The sequence below is a fragment of the Panthera uncia genome (genome assembly GCF_023721935.1).
Source record: "Panthera uncia isolate 11264 chromosome B3 unlocalized genomic scaffold, Puncia_PCG_1.0 HiC_scaffold_1, whole genome shotgun sequence".
Taxonomy (NCBI): Eukaryota; Metazoa; Chordata; class Mammalia; order Carnivora; family Felidae; genus Panthera; species Panthera uncia.
In genome coordinates, this window is record NW_026057582.1 from 34,273,320 (window position 1) to 34,286,939 (window position 13,620).

General features: G+C 43.7%; 1 long non-coding RNA gene across 1 annotated transcript; it reads right to left on the minus strand.

Moving 5' to 3' along the window:
* Window positions 1-6,325: 6,325 nt before the first annotated feature.
* Window positions 6,326-10,319, minus strand: LOC125908705 (uncharacterized). Its single transcript, XR_007453411.1, has 2 exons — window positions 10,199-10,319; window positions 6,326-6,525 (listed from the first exon to the last, which is right to left on the minus strand). It is a non-coding gene; the product is annotated as an uncharacterized LOC125908705 (long non-coding RNA).
* Between the last annotated feature and the right edge of the window lie 3,301 nt (window positions 10,320-13,620).

The window sequence follows — 13,620 nt, forward strand, 5'->3', positions numbered from 1 at the left end:
TTTCTCCAGGGAATATGTCTCTTGTTGACCATGAGAGGTAGAGGAACACTGGCCATTTGATTGCATGTGGTATGGGAAAGGACAGGGCTGAGGTGTAAATGCTCCTCATGAAGGCTTTTGCCTCTCAGGTTGTTTCCAGACCCACTCCCCATCCTTGCCTTTAGAGGTACTTGGTGCCTTCAAAGCCAAAGCCTTGTAGGGGCTCCATGGAACACACCTGCTTTCTTGTCATTGGCCATCTCTCTGAAGGCAGTTGGGTTTGAACTTTCTCTGACCTGCAGGTATCACTCATCCATTCACTTTCCATTGTCTTGATTCCCATCATCTTGCCATCCATTCTCTTTGACCATGTACTTTCTTTCATTATATTTCTTTTTTAAAAAGTTATTTTTAAGTAGAGATTATTTTTAAGTAATCTCTACACCTAATGTGGGGCTTGAACTTACAACCCCAAGATCAAGAGTCATATGTTCTTCCAAATGAGCTGGTCAAGCACCCCTCCTTTACATTTCTGTACTGTCATTTTTGAGATCGTTCCATGGGAAGCAAAGCTAATTACATGTTTTCAATATCCAGGCTTTACTAGAAGTCCTCCCCATATTTTGTACCATTTCTCTGAGCAGGTCTATCTGACCCTCCTGCAGAAAAGGCCAACACTGTAACCTGCAGAACTCCTGAGATGTATATGAAAATTAGATGCCTCTGTTGGGGACTTGCATCCCTGAGATGTTGGCATTTAAAAAGGACTTCCAGGGGCACCTGGGTGGCTCAGTTATTTTAGCATGCAACTCTTGATTTCGACTCAGGTCATGATCTCATGGTCATGAGATCAAGCCCTGCATGGGGCTCTGCACTGGGCATGTAGCCTGCTTAGGATTCTCTCTTCTCTCTCTCTCTCTCTCTCTCTCTCTCTCTCTCTCTCTCTCTCCCCCTCCCTTTTCCCCTCCCCTGGTCACTTTCTCTCTCTCAAAAACAAAATAAATAAATAAATAAATAAACAAATAAATAAATGGTAATGTATAAAATTAATAAAAAATAAAAAGGACTTTCATTCATAGGAGATAGACCAATGTAGGTTTTAATTTCAGCAAATAGTGCATAAAATATTCAGATGACAGACCTCAAGGAGTGTTATAGAGATCATTTTCTTCTGATGGTTTGGCATACACAAGGTCACAGGCCCAAGACTTGAGGTGCAGTCACTCTGGGCAGGGAGGGCATGGAAGGTAGAGAGGGAAGATAGCCTGACAAAGAACATGTGCTTTGGGGCCTGGTTCAAATCCCTCCTCAGCCATTGACTTGCTGCATATTCTCAAATAAGCTATTTATCCCCTAATATTTTCAAGATATTCACATACAAAATAAAAATAATAATACTCATCTCATTGGCTCATTGTGAGGATTTAATAATATAATGTATATAAAACATAAATGATACCTAATATCACTATGTATTAAAATGGCTTATCTACTGGGCTCCCAAGGATGACAGAAGTAGTGGGAAAAAAATAATCTTGCACTCATTCGAGAGGTGAACTACGCTCATCTCTGCGTCTAGAACCGAGTCAAAAAGCAGGGGTCCGATGCTGCACTACCCCCAATTTTTAATTTCTGAGCCTCTCAAGCTGCAGGAGTCCCATTCCTTCTCTGTGTTCTTACCTGCAAGTGGTGCTGCTGTCTCCTTAGCAAACCAGAGACCTGTCAGGTCAGGCTTCTTCCCCAAAAGCTCCATTTTTGTTCTCCTTTGGAGTCTCTTCAGCAAAGAGGATCCTTGCCTTGTTCCTTTGGAGGTTAAAACTCATGAGTATCTCTGGTGCAAAGTGCTGACGCCTGACCTAAGGCCTTCCCAGTATCCAGATGGGAAGTCATGCCTGAAGGAAGCAGCTGCCTCAGAGGAGGGCCATTAGATACAGAGGAATGCTGTCCAGGCTCTTGGAGAGCTCTCTTTCTCTCTCTTTTTCATTTCCTTCTTGTGTAGTTCATTGGAGGAGGGGCTCATGGGCCCCACCTTGCATAGCTAGCTGGTGGCTGGCAGGGCGTCTTCTGGATCACACAGAGGTCAGGAATTGGTGGGGATCACTTTTGAACTTCAGTGGGTTCCCTCCAGGGAAGTTATAAAAGCCCATCTCAGTGCTGCCAAGAGAGTTGCTGTTACAACAATAAGAAAGAGCAGCTGTTGCCTCTGGGACTGTTGTTCCAGAAACTCATAACAGCACGAGCCTTGATTTTAATATTCTTTTATAGAGGGGCTTGGAGAAGACATTTTGAGCTGGCAAATGTTTTTAATCATAACAGGGTATGTGTTCACCAAGGAGCCCTACAGAAACCAAGGGGAAAGCTGAGTATGACCCGAAGCCTTGCAATTTCTTTGTGATAAAAGACATTTGACAGAGAGAAGAGGGCAAAGTAGGGAAGGAGAAGTGATAGTTGTTGTCTTAGAAGGCAGAATAGAGTCCAAATAAGGTTATTTTTGTTTTTTTTTAAGAGCATACACTGAGGAGGAAGATTGTTTCTACTCAGATACAGGCAAATATTTTAAAACCTACATTCTCTGTAACCCATGGGTAAAACTTCAAAAATATTATGGCTTATTCTCTGCATATGAGAGACTAACAGAATTTCCCCTCTTGTGAGTGTTGATTTTTAAATTATAACTGAAAAATTGTGGCGTCCGTGAAGTAATGCTGTTTTCAGGTCATGGATGATACTGATATAAATGGATGGTAAAGCCTGTGTGTGCAGCATGAATGAAGGATTCTTGCTCGTGTCCAAACATGTCTTGTCATGGTTTCTTCATTGATACCCAACTACTAGATAGGGGCCACCAAGTGGTTCAATGCATTTAAGAAAGTACCCAACTCTCTTGTTCTTTGATGAATTTGAAAAATCAACAGTTAGAGGAAGATCTGGGTAGGTCAGACCCATCCATCTACTGTAACATTAGCCAGTCCCCAAAAGAGAAGACTCTAAGAAACATCTTCAGTAAATAGGCTATCTTATAGAATGGAAGATGTAGGATATGATTTTTTTAATGAGGCCGGCTGGTGGCCCATGCGGGCCTCATGAAGTGACCACTAGGAGGACAACTTAGTCCAGCATGTGAGTCCTTAGCCTTGCAATTTGGGAACTCCCTTGCCTCCAAGGAGCACTCCAGTATGTGCTAGCTCTGAAGTATGGAGGGCCACTTTCCAAATTCATGAGACACTGATTTAGAGACACAATATTGTAGGACTCCTACTAACTGGATACTCATGTCCACTTATCTGGATCGCCTCCTTCACAGTGTCTTCCCTGGAGATCCTAAGGTTCCTTGGAGAACTGAAATCAAAGAGAGGGTTTACCTAGTCTCACAGGACTAGCTCTTCCAGAACCTGAAGAATTGTCCCAATTTTTTCAGGGGAGGACACTTTTCCAACAACCAAAGCCATAAATAGGTCACTCTCGGTTAGACTTATTTTCCATTTTTAACAATTATTTTCTTTGAGTACAGTTGACATGCTATGTTACATTAGTTTCAAGTGTACAACATATTGATTCAACAGCTCTATACATTATGCTATGCACACCACAAATGTAGCTACCATCTATCACCATGTGACATTATTATAGTATTACTATATTACTATATTCCCTATATTGTGACTTTTATTCCTTTAGATTTATTTTTAAAACCCTGACCAGGACTTTTCTATTTGTCTCCTATCTCTAGATTCCAAGGAGAGTTTTCCATTGTATTTGTCATTAGCATGTTACAATTTTCAAAATTATAGTTTATCTCAATAAGATAAGGTCCATTTGAGATTAGTAGTTTCCGGTGGCAATGCAGAAGTCTCCTGGGGCCCTTGACTGGTTTTGGGAGGCACTCCAGTCTTCTCTAAGATGTGTTTGCTGAGCATCTCTGAGGTGGATGATTTACAGGGGATGAATAACTACAGGGGACTAATCCCATTCGTTGTATGTTGATTTTTATCATTTCCAGTTTTCAAAGATGTCATTTTCTGACCTTGTTTCTAAGTCCTAGGGCTAACTTCTGGAACTTTTCTGACTATTCAGAAGAATTACTTTTTTAGCATATTTCCTGGGTCATCAGGAACACAATTTGCTATAATTCTACTTAGCTGAGTTGCATATGTACAAAATCAATAAGAAATAAAACAATTCCATGACTTGCCCCTTTCAGCTTGAGGATTCTTCTTTCTCATTTAAAGTGGGGGCTGGGAGAATCTTGGGGATATCTCATAAATCAGTCTGTCCTCCAGATGTGCTCATGGCAAAGTCTCAGACCATCCCCACGGATTCAGGGGCCTGAGGCTATGGGACTGCCAGTATTTGGCCATCACCTGTGCACTTCTATTTGGAGACTCCACGGCCTCTCTGAAGAGCTCCTCTGCGTCTGTTCTAGGGACAGATAGTGGTCAACACCATCTGATAAAAGTGTTGTAAATGTCCCCGGAAACAGTAGGCTTTGTCATGTCACAATGGCTGTGCTGAGATGTACATGTGCAACCTACAGGTATGTGTGATGAGAAAAACACTGAGAGCCCAGGAAAGGAAACCTCAACCTTCTTCAGGCCCTCCCCTTAGTGAGGGCGGTGCCTGCCTCTGATATATTTGGGAAAATCTTTTAATTTCCTGGAGAAAGCCCAAGAACTTTGACCTTAAGGCCCCGTGTAAGAATTTGATCCAGGATGTTGGAAAACCTTTAACGAAAAGCTTTATTTTCAAAGCCCTTACTGACTTTCTGCATTGTTAAAGGCTGAGATCAAAATTCACTTTGATCCTTTTGTTTAGGGAAAAATCATTCTGTGAGAACTTTAAAAAGGAAAAACGTTATTTTTTTTAAACAGTTTTAGATTTACCCATCTCCTTCGACTTCTCTTGGCTGTGACAGTTTGTCAGCTTCTCCTCGTTTTTAAGGACATTAGTCAGGCATTTTGGAGAATGCCCCTCTACTAGAATCTATCTAATGATTTTTTTCATGACGAGGCTGGGGTTGTGAATTTTGAGGAGGAAGATCCCAGGGGCAAAGTGTCATCTTTATCACATGATACCAAGGTTACATACTATTAGCATGATTTATGACTGTTGATGTTGACCTTGACCACCAGACTGAGATGAGCTTGTCAGTCTTCTCCACTGTGAAGCTATTCTTTTTCCCTCTTTCCCTGCTGTCCTCTTTGCGAGGAGGCCACTGTGCACAGCCACATTACAGGAGTGGGAAATTATGCCCTCCCTCTCTTAGGGCCGAGCATCTACAGAAATTATTTGGAATTCTTTTGCACGAGATTTATTTTGTCTCCTCTCCCTACCATTTATAATTTATTTATATTAGTGTGGGCTCATAGGTATCTATTTTATATTTGGATTATAGTCCAATACTACTTTATTTACATTGTTGCCCACATTGTTCCAATGTTGGCCATAGGGAATTCTGTGCTGTTTTGACATACACATCCATATGGGTTACTTCATGTTAATTTTTTTTAGTCCTTTTTTACTTTATGGCATTAGAAGATGCTCTAGGCTCATCTTGTATGTTTTACACCCTAGTCCTAGAATCAGCCATTTCTTTAAGGAGCCCTGGTTCCTTTTATTGGAGAATGGTATTAGAAATAAAGATGTGGGCATGAGGTATGCTCCTTGGTACTGGTATGTCATTTCTTCTAGGCCCTCTCAGCTGACAAAACAAAGAAATATGTGTGCATATATTAACCTGCGTGTGTACACATATCTATAAATATTCTATATGCCACCATCTGTGTCTATACTAAGCTAAACATGAGTTCATACTGCTGCCTCAAACTCTAATCCATTAACATATGGATTATTCCAGCTTCCTCCCCTTGCCTATTTGTAAATTTCAACTCCAACAGCGAGAAACCTGGTTCTGCAGGAAATTTTTTATGCAGATAAACAATGCTAACATTTGGGTGAAATTTTTCCAAACATCTCAGTATTCATCTCAGTTCATGTTCTTGCCTTTCTGCTAATATTTTTTTAAATATATATATTTATTCAATTTTTTGATTTTCACGTGTATGGTCCTTACCTTACATGCTGCTTCATATTGTGTTTTTTCCTACTTAACTACATACCAGCTATAACTTTTCAGGTTAATAAAGTCTGATGCCCATCTGTGTTTTTAAAAATATGTATTTGATAAATTAACTAGCCCCCTATTCATGAATGCTTTGGTTGTTCCCAGTTTTGTCACTATTAAAAATAATGCCATAGTGAAAAATCATTTTGCACATGTTCTCTATAGAAAATATTCCTAGGAGTAGAATTTATTCTAAGATGGGAGTCTTTGAATTTTTCAGAGCACTTCCAGGAACATGTGATTTTATTTAGACTGAACTTCTAGGAGTCAGCCCCAATCTGATGGTTGATTTGGGGGCGTGGCAAGCACAAAGGGGCTGCTTGGTGGGAGTCATGTCTATTTTCACCTCCATAGCAGAACCAATGCCTTCTCTCCTGCTGGCTGCCTTAGACATCACTGCTCTTCAGTCAGCACCTGGCGTCTCCCTAAAGTTAAGAGTGTGGGGCTGGAACTTGATTGTTCTCCAGCTTAGTCTGACCCTACCCAGGGGCCAACTGCTGAAATCTGTGACCCTCAGTCTCCTCTCTCCCCTATGCTCCTATACTCGAACATTTCTATAGATTCCACCCTGTCCTAATTGACCGTAAAAGCTCTGAGTACGTCAGCCCCTGCTTGATTCCCAGAGCACCATTATCACATATCTTTAAGTATCTGGGATGGGTGAGTCAATTTGCAGATCAAGCAAAAAAGAACAGAAATTAGATTAAATCTTCCCTCAAAACTTGGAGCTAAACCCAGGGCAAGACCTACTCGAAAGTGCCAGGGAAAGGCTTTGTCTGACATCCTAGTGTGCTGATGCTACAAATCTCTGCCTTGGTGTCAGATGTTAAGATGCTTGCTGAAAAGTGCATAGAGACCTTTCACAGAGGTGTTTTCATTAAAGAATTTCTTAAGGATTAGAAGTCTTCAATGAAAAGGCAAAATGACAGGTACCGGGGCCTGGGACCCCTCCTGAACTCATACCATGTGGGGGGACATTTATTTCCCTTGTGCATTTGTTGTGAGGATTAGAAAAGATAATTTGGTGCATTTGGCATATAATAGATATTCAGTAAATAGTTACAGCTTAAAAATAGCTAATATTTATTGAGGGCTTATTATGCACCAGACACAGAAGTATTTTACATGTGCTAACTGATTTTATCCCCATGAAATACTGTGAGTTGGGTGGGATTCCCCCCCCCCCGCCAAATTTTATAAATGAGGAAAGTGAGGAAGGAAAATATAAAGCAATTGGCCCAAGGTCGCACAGACAGTAAAGGAAACGGCCAAGATTCAAGGTTAGCCACCATCTCCAGAGTTTGTATCTCCTTTCCAGCCCACTGGCTCTCAGCAAACAGTGTTCCCTGGTGGAATGGACACTGCCTTTGGAATCTGGGGCAGACACTGCTAGACACCCCCTCAATATTCATTCTTCCTTACTTCCTTACTCACTGAACCCAAATATTTTTTGCAGTGTGGTATAACATGCCCAATTAAAACTACCTACGGGGGTACCTGGGTGACTCAGTTGGTTAAGCCTTGGACTTTTAATTTCAGGCCAGGTCATGATCTTGCACAAGTTCTTTCCTGAGGTCAGGCCCCGTTTCAGGCTCTGCACTGCCAGTGTGGAGCCTGCTTGGGATTCTCTCTCTCTCTCTCTCTCTCTCTCTCTCTCTCTCTCTGCCTCTCCCCTGATAGTGCATTCTCTCTCTCCCTCTCTCTCTCTCTCTCAAAAATAAATAAATAAACCTAAAAAATAAAAATAAAGATAAGCACCTCCACAGACTTTCTTGTAGGTAGAGTGGTCGGTCGTGTGACCCAGTCTGACCAATGAGACGTAAGCCAAAGGGACAGACTCAGCTGGCCCTCACCTTTCCATCTTGTCCCCTCTCTGCTTTTACTGCCCAATTACAGTTGTGACTCCTAGAAGTTCAATAGCCTTCTTGTGAGCAAAGGGATGAAAGCCATATGGCAGTATAGAGAAGCAGAAAGACAGAGGGAGCCTGGGATGTCAATAGCATTGCAAAACCACCCAGAAGTCCTGGAGAGCTTACATCTGACCCTTCTGGGAAAGAGAATAATTGTCCCCCTTTTAGTGAAGCTATTCTAAGTCTGGTTTCTTTCTCTTACCTGGAGCCCACAGCAATCATAACTGATATAAAACCCCAGCTGTACTAGTAGGTCTGTCAGGTGAGGGAGGTGTGTATGCATGTCTGTGTTTGACTTCATTAAGCTCTGAGCCTCAGTTTATTTATTTACTCTCATGTCTCCTGTTGTATCTCATAATATCTGGAAAGGCAGGTGCACAGCCATTAACAGCATCAAAGAAAGGAAGAGAAAGTGAGGAAAGGAGGAGAGAGGGAGAGAGGGAAGAAAAGAGAAAGAGAAGGAGCAGGGGGAGAACAGTAGGAAGGAGGGATGAAGGGAGGAGAGCAACAGGAAAGAAATTTCTCCCAGCTGGTCATGAATACCCATAGCGCAGAGTGTGGTGCAAAATAGGACTTGCTTCATTCCCATCAGGCCACACAGAGTCAGCCTCAATGGATGCCTAGTGGTTTTGTGTTTCTGGGGCCTTGTCTTTACTCCCTCTTTCCTAGCCCTCTCCCAGTCTCTGTTTTATCTTAATGGTGTTTCCTGTGGTCAAGCCAAGGAGGCCTTCGATTCTATCTTACAAGGGCAAAAGGGGTATCCCCTACAGTTTTCTAGGTGGGGTCAGCTTGGTGGGTTCTGAGACTTAATAAAATCGACAGTAGCAAAAGCATGGATACAGGAACTAGACAATATGGATTGTTGTCCCATTCTATCACTTACCAGCTGTGTGACCCTGAAGAAGTTACTTAGCCTTTCTGTGCCTTAGATTACTTATCTCTAAAATGAAGATAATAACAAGACCTATTTCATTTAGTTTTTGTGAGTTTATATGTAAAACATGCAGGATAGTTGTTCTCAACTGGGGACAACTTTGTCTCCACCTTCACCCCCAAAGGGCATTTGGCAATGTCTGGAGACATTTTTGGTGGTCATAACTGGAGGAAGAGTTGCATTTACCTAGTGGATAGAGGTCAGGGATGCTGCAGAACATCCTACAATGCACAGGACAACCCCCCACACAAAGAATTATCCAGCCCAAATGTCAGTAGTGACATGGTTGAGAACTCCTCAAAACAATGCCTTGCTCATGACAAGTGCTATATAAGTTATTGTGACTTGATGTTTTATGCTAAAGATTCCTTTTCCACTCAGAGTGAAGATAGAAGAGAATAAAAGGGGAAAAGGGGACCATTATCTCTGTTCTTCCACATATATGGGAAGGGGAGGGGAAGGAGAGGGGAATAAAGATGAGAACTTCTAAAGAGGTTCCCGAAACTCAAAATGGTGTCTTTAAAATATCTCATGCAGTGCCTGGCATGTAGTAGGTGGTCAATAAACAAAGAGACTTCAGGACTATCCCACCTTCATCACTGATTGTAGGGAGGGTTGTTAATCTTTCTGTGAGCTGTAATTGCTTTGTATTTTCCTGAAGCCTTTTGATACCAAATAAGAGGTGTGTGTGGTTGGGAGCATGGAGTTAAGCACTGACAGGGAGTGAGTCCTTCTCCACAGACAATGCTGCCATTCAAGGAAGGGGAGTCACAGGCTTGGTCTTGGGTGGATTGTGGGGGTGGGGGTGGATGTTAGGACTGAATCATGCCAAGCCATTCAGAGCAGAGGTCAGCAAACTGTTTCTGTAAAAGGCCACATAGTAAATAATTTAATCTTCATGGGCCAAGAAGCAAAATCAGGAATATTATGTAGGTAATCAGAGAACAAGAGGAAAAACAAATTGCCATAAACTTTTAAGAAAATTAAAAATCTTATTTACATAATCAAATTTGAATTTGATATAATTTTCACATCGTGAAATACTATTCTTTTGATTTTTTTTTACACTTAAGAATATGAAATCCAATCTGTACTCCCAGGCCATACAAAAACAGGAGGTGAGCTAGATTTGGACTGCGGGCCATAGTTTGCCAAACCACTCAGCCTGTGGCTATTCTCATGCTGAACCCCTAGTCTGGTTCTCTGTCACCAGTTCTGGTCATTCTCTGTCCAGTTCCCCAGGAGCAGACTTACCACAAAAGTACCTTTGATTGCCTAGGGCTCTGGATTGGGCATACATGGGAGAAGTGTCTGTCCCTGCCCTGGCATTGCTCACCACTGTGGGGAGACAGCCACAAATCAGGACAGTAAGAGAAAGGCCATTGTTGCACAGTGCCACAAGGCAGAGGGTGCGGGGGTTGGAGCCCCCCAAGCCACCGGAGAGCATAGACATGTGTATGTGGGGGAGTGTCATAGAAGCCATGTGCTTGAGCTGAGACCTGAGTTTTCTAGGGGGGGTGGTGTAAGTTTTCAGGGAGCAAATGGTGTAAATGATGGCGGGGGCATCCTGTGTTCAGGGATCTAGAGAGAAGTGTTGTTTTCAACCACTGGGATGCAATTTGAGGAGGGACAGTGTCTCACTAGAGGTGAAACCAGCAGACAGGGGCAGCATGAAGTCCTGTGGCTCAGCCTCTCAGACCTGCCAGGACCCTGCCTCGTTCTCATCTGTCGCCCAAGGGCCTGGCCCCGCTCCTCATGCCCATGCCTTGAGGCTGTGCCAAGACGCCTGCCTAGACCTCAGTGAATCACCTCCCACAGGACGGGGCAGATGCTGCTCTTTGCCTGCCCGGCAGCCTGCCACTCTGTGCCCTGCTGCTGGTCCACCTGCCCTGCCCCAGGGGGTTCCCAGTCTTCTGGCTTCTGCAGAAAGCAGCACTAATTTCTGGCTAATAAAATGGTTCCCCGGAATCTGGCCTGTTTCCGCTCCTTCTACTTCCCAATGAGATCTAGACTCCCCTTTTCTTTCCTCATCTGATTTGCAAGTGGGGGCCCTGGGGGCACCATGCTTGCACGTTCATACCTAACAGATCTAGGGGACGGGGCATAAGGTGTCCTTGCAATTCTGAGCTGTTCAGAAGCCCTGCTTCAGGGGCAGCTGCAGGGAGAGTGTCTCTCAGGATGTGTGATGAGGTGTTGGCTATCAGCTCAGGTTCGGCTGGAGGCCATTTCCCCATTTCAGATGTTAGATTTGGACTCTGTCGCTATCCAATTGGTTGTATTTCTGGAAGGTCTATAAGGAAGATACCAATATGAGGAGTTAAGACCCCTGGACTTCTGGCTTAGATAGCTAAGATTTCAGAAAGTGAGTGAATTGGAACCCTTAGACATTGCTGGTGGGATTGTAAAATTTAGTGCAGTTGCTGAGGAAAGCATATTGGCAGTTCCTCAAAAAATGTTAAACATTTGATGAAGCAATTTCACTCCCAGCTATATACCCAAGAGAAGCGAAACCATATGTTCACACAAAGACTTGTACACAAATTTCATAGCAGCCAAATATTCGTAATTGCTAAAAAGTGGTAGCGACCTAACGTCCATTGACTGATGAATGGATAAACAAATCGGATCGTCGTACAAAAGGATATCATTCAGCCATAAAACTAGAAGGAGGTGCTAACGCACGCTTTAAGATGGACGGCCAGCAAAGCACCACGCAAAGTGAATGAAGCCAGACACAAAAGACCACATATTATGTTACTGCATTTCTATGAAATGGTCAGAACAGGTAAATCTACAGACGGTAAGTAGGTTAGCGGCCGCCAAGGGTTGGGACGGGATGAATGGGGAGTGACGACGTAATGGGTAGGGGTTTCCTTGGGGGTAATGGACATATCTTGGAAGTGGACAGTGGTGATGGTTACACAACATTGTGAATGTCATAAAAGTCACTAAATTATATACTTTAAAAATGGTTAAAATGGTAATTTTTATGTTGTGAATTTTATCTCAAAAGAAAAGTGAGCGAAGTCATCTTTCAGCCTCCTGTGTATATAGAGTGGTGAAGCAGTGGTGTTTCAGATGTCCTTCTGTCCTGGTTCTTACAGATTCTGAAGTTGGATGGGCCTGAATCCACTTTAGAATCCTCCTGCAGAATAGGACAAAATGCAAGATCGGCGTCTCTCTAATCCCAGGAGCAGGCAACGATTTCTCTCCTGTGACACCATGGGGACAAGGTATTGGTATTTTTATGTTTCATCTGTTATTCTGATGGACTTTGGTGTCTGCACTCAATTTTCCCACTTGCCCTAGAGGCCCAGGACTTGTCCAGGCAAGATTCTAGGCCCACTGTGTGCCCTGAGTTGTCCCTGGTCTCTCTCCACAGTGTGTCTCTGCCCAAGAAGGAGCAATTCACAGGCTCACACCTTCCGTGGACCCCTGTTCAGACTTTTGTGTCAAGTTCTGTCCTGGGCCTGAGGATCTAAAGATGAACAAGATGGAGTTCCTGCTCTCAGGGAACTAGTCGGGGAGGCAGAAAGGTGCCTGAGAACCACTGGTGTGATAGAGAACATGCGTGAGGTGATGGGGGGAAGGGTCCACGGGGAGACACCTGCACAGAATCTGGAGAGACAGGCAAGAATTCATCAGGAAGACAAGGCAAAGAGCCATAATGTGTGAAAGGGCCTGGAACACTGAGGGAAAGAGTTGAGAATGGAGTTGGGGGTGGGTAAGTAGACAAGCAGATAAAGTTGGACCACTAGATAGGGGCAAAGCTTGCAATGCCTGGTACACTAGCCTGAGTTTAGAATTTATCCTGATAGCAAAGGAAAACCACTCAAGGAATTTAGGAAGGGAAGTTCCATCATTTGATTTGCATTTCAGGGGGTAGGTCGTCTTGGGAGAAAAATAGAGGCTAGATCAGAGAAAGCGTGGCATGGGGGTTGGCAGGAGGCTGCCTCAGAGTCCATGCGAGATGATGGAGCCAGACAGAGGCCATGTGCATGAAGGAGACAGAGACAGAACTAGCTGGGCTGAGATGCTGATTAGCTGGTGGTGGTTCAGGAAGGCAGGAGGAATAGGGAGAGAACAGTTCTGGGAGACCCCTGGACTTCTGGCTTGGGTAGGAGTCATCATGTGACAAGAGACCCAAAGGAGGAGCAGATTTGGAAGACAGATGACAGGATGAGTGTGGGGCAGGGTGAGCCTAAGTGCCTGAGGCACATCCAAGTAGAAAGGTCCAGCAGGCCAGTGGGTAGAGAGTTGGCACCTAGGTTGGAAGGCTGGGTGACTTCCGCCTGTGTTTCCCTGCGTGCATGTTCCATTCCTCCCCAGGAGTTCAGTTTTGGCAACTGTGACTTGGAAGCTGCTGGTGTCTGCTCCTGTCAAGGTTATTCTGGTTTAAACTCTCTCTTCCTGTTGGCATGTGATTTCATGCTTTTCACTTCTCCCTTTAAATGGAAATGCAGAAAGAAAATGATCTTCGCCCTCCAGTGGGGATTGAGATTTTTTTTCCTCTCTCACCTCTGACACCTGCTACTGTTTCACTCGCTATTAAAGGTCTGTGTGACCGGGTGGCTTGCCTCAGGCAGTGCTAAATGGGTGTGTGGGAGGGCCGGGAGAAGAGTCAGGAAAGAGGTATTAGAAAGTGACTCACAAAGATGGGCAAGCTGGGGCTTGGG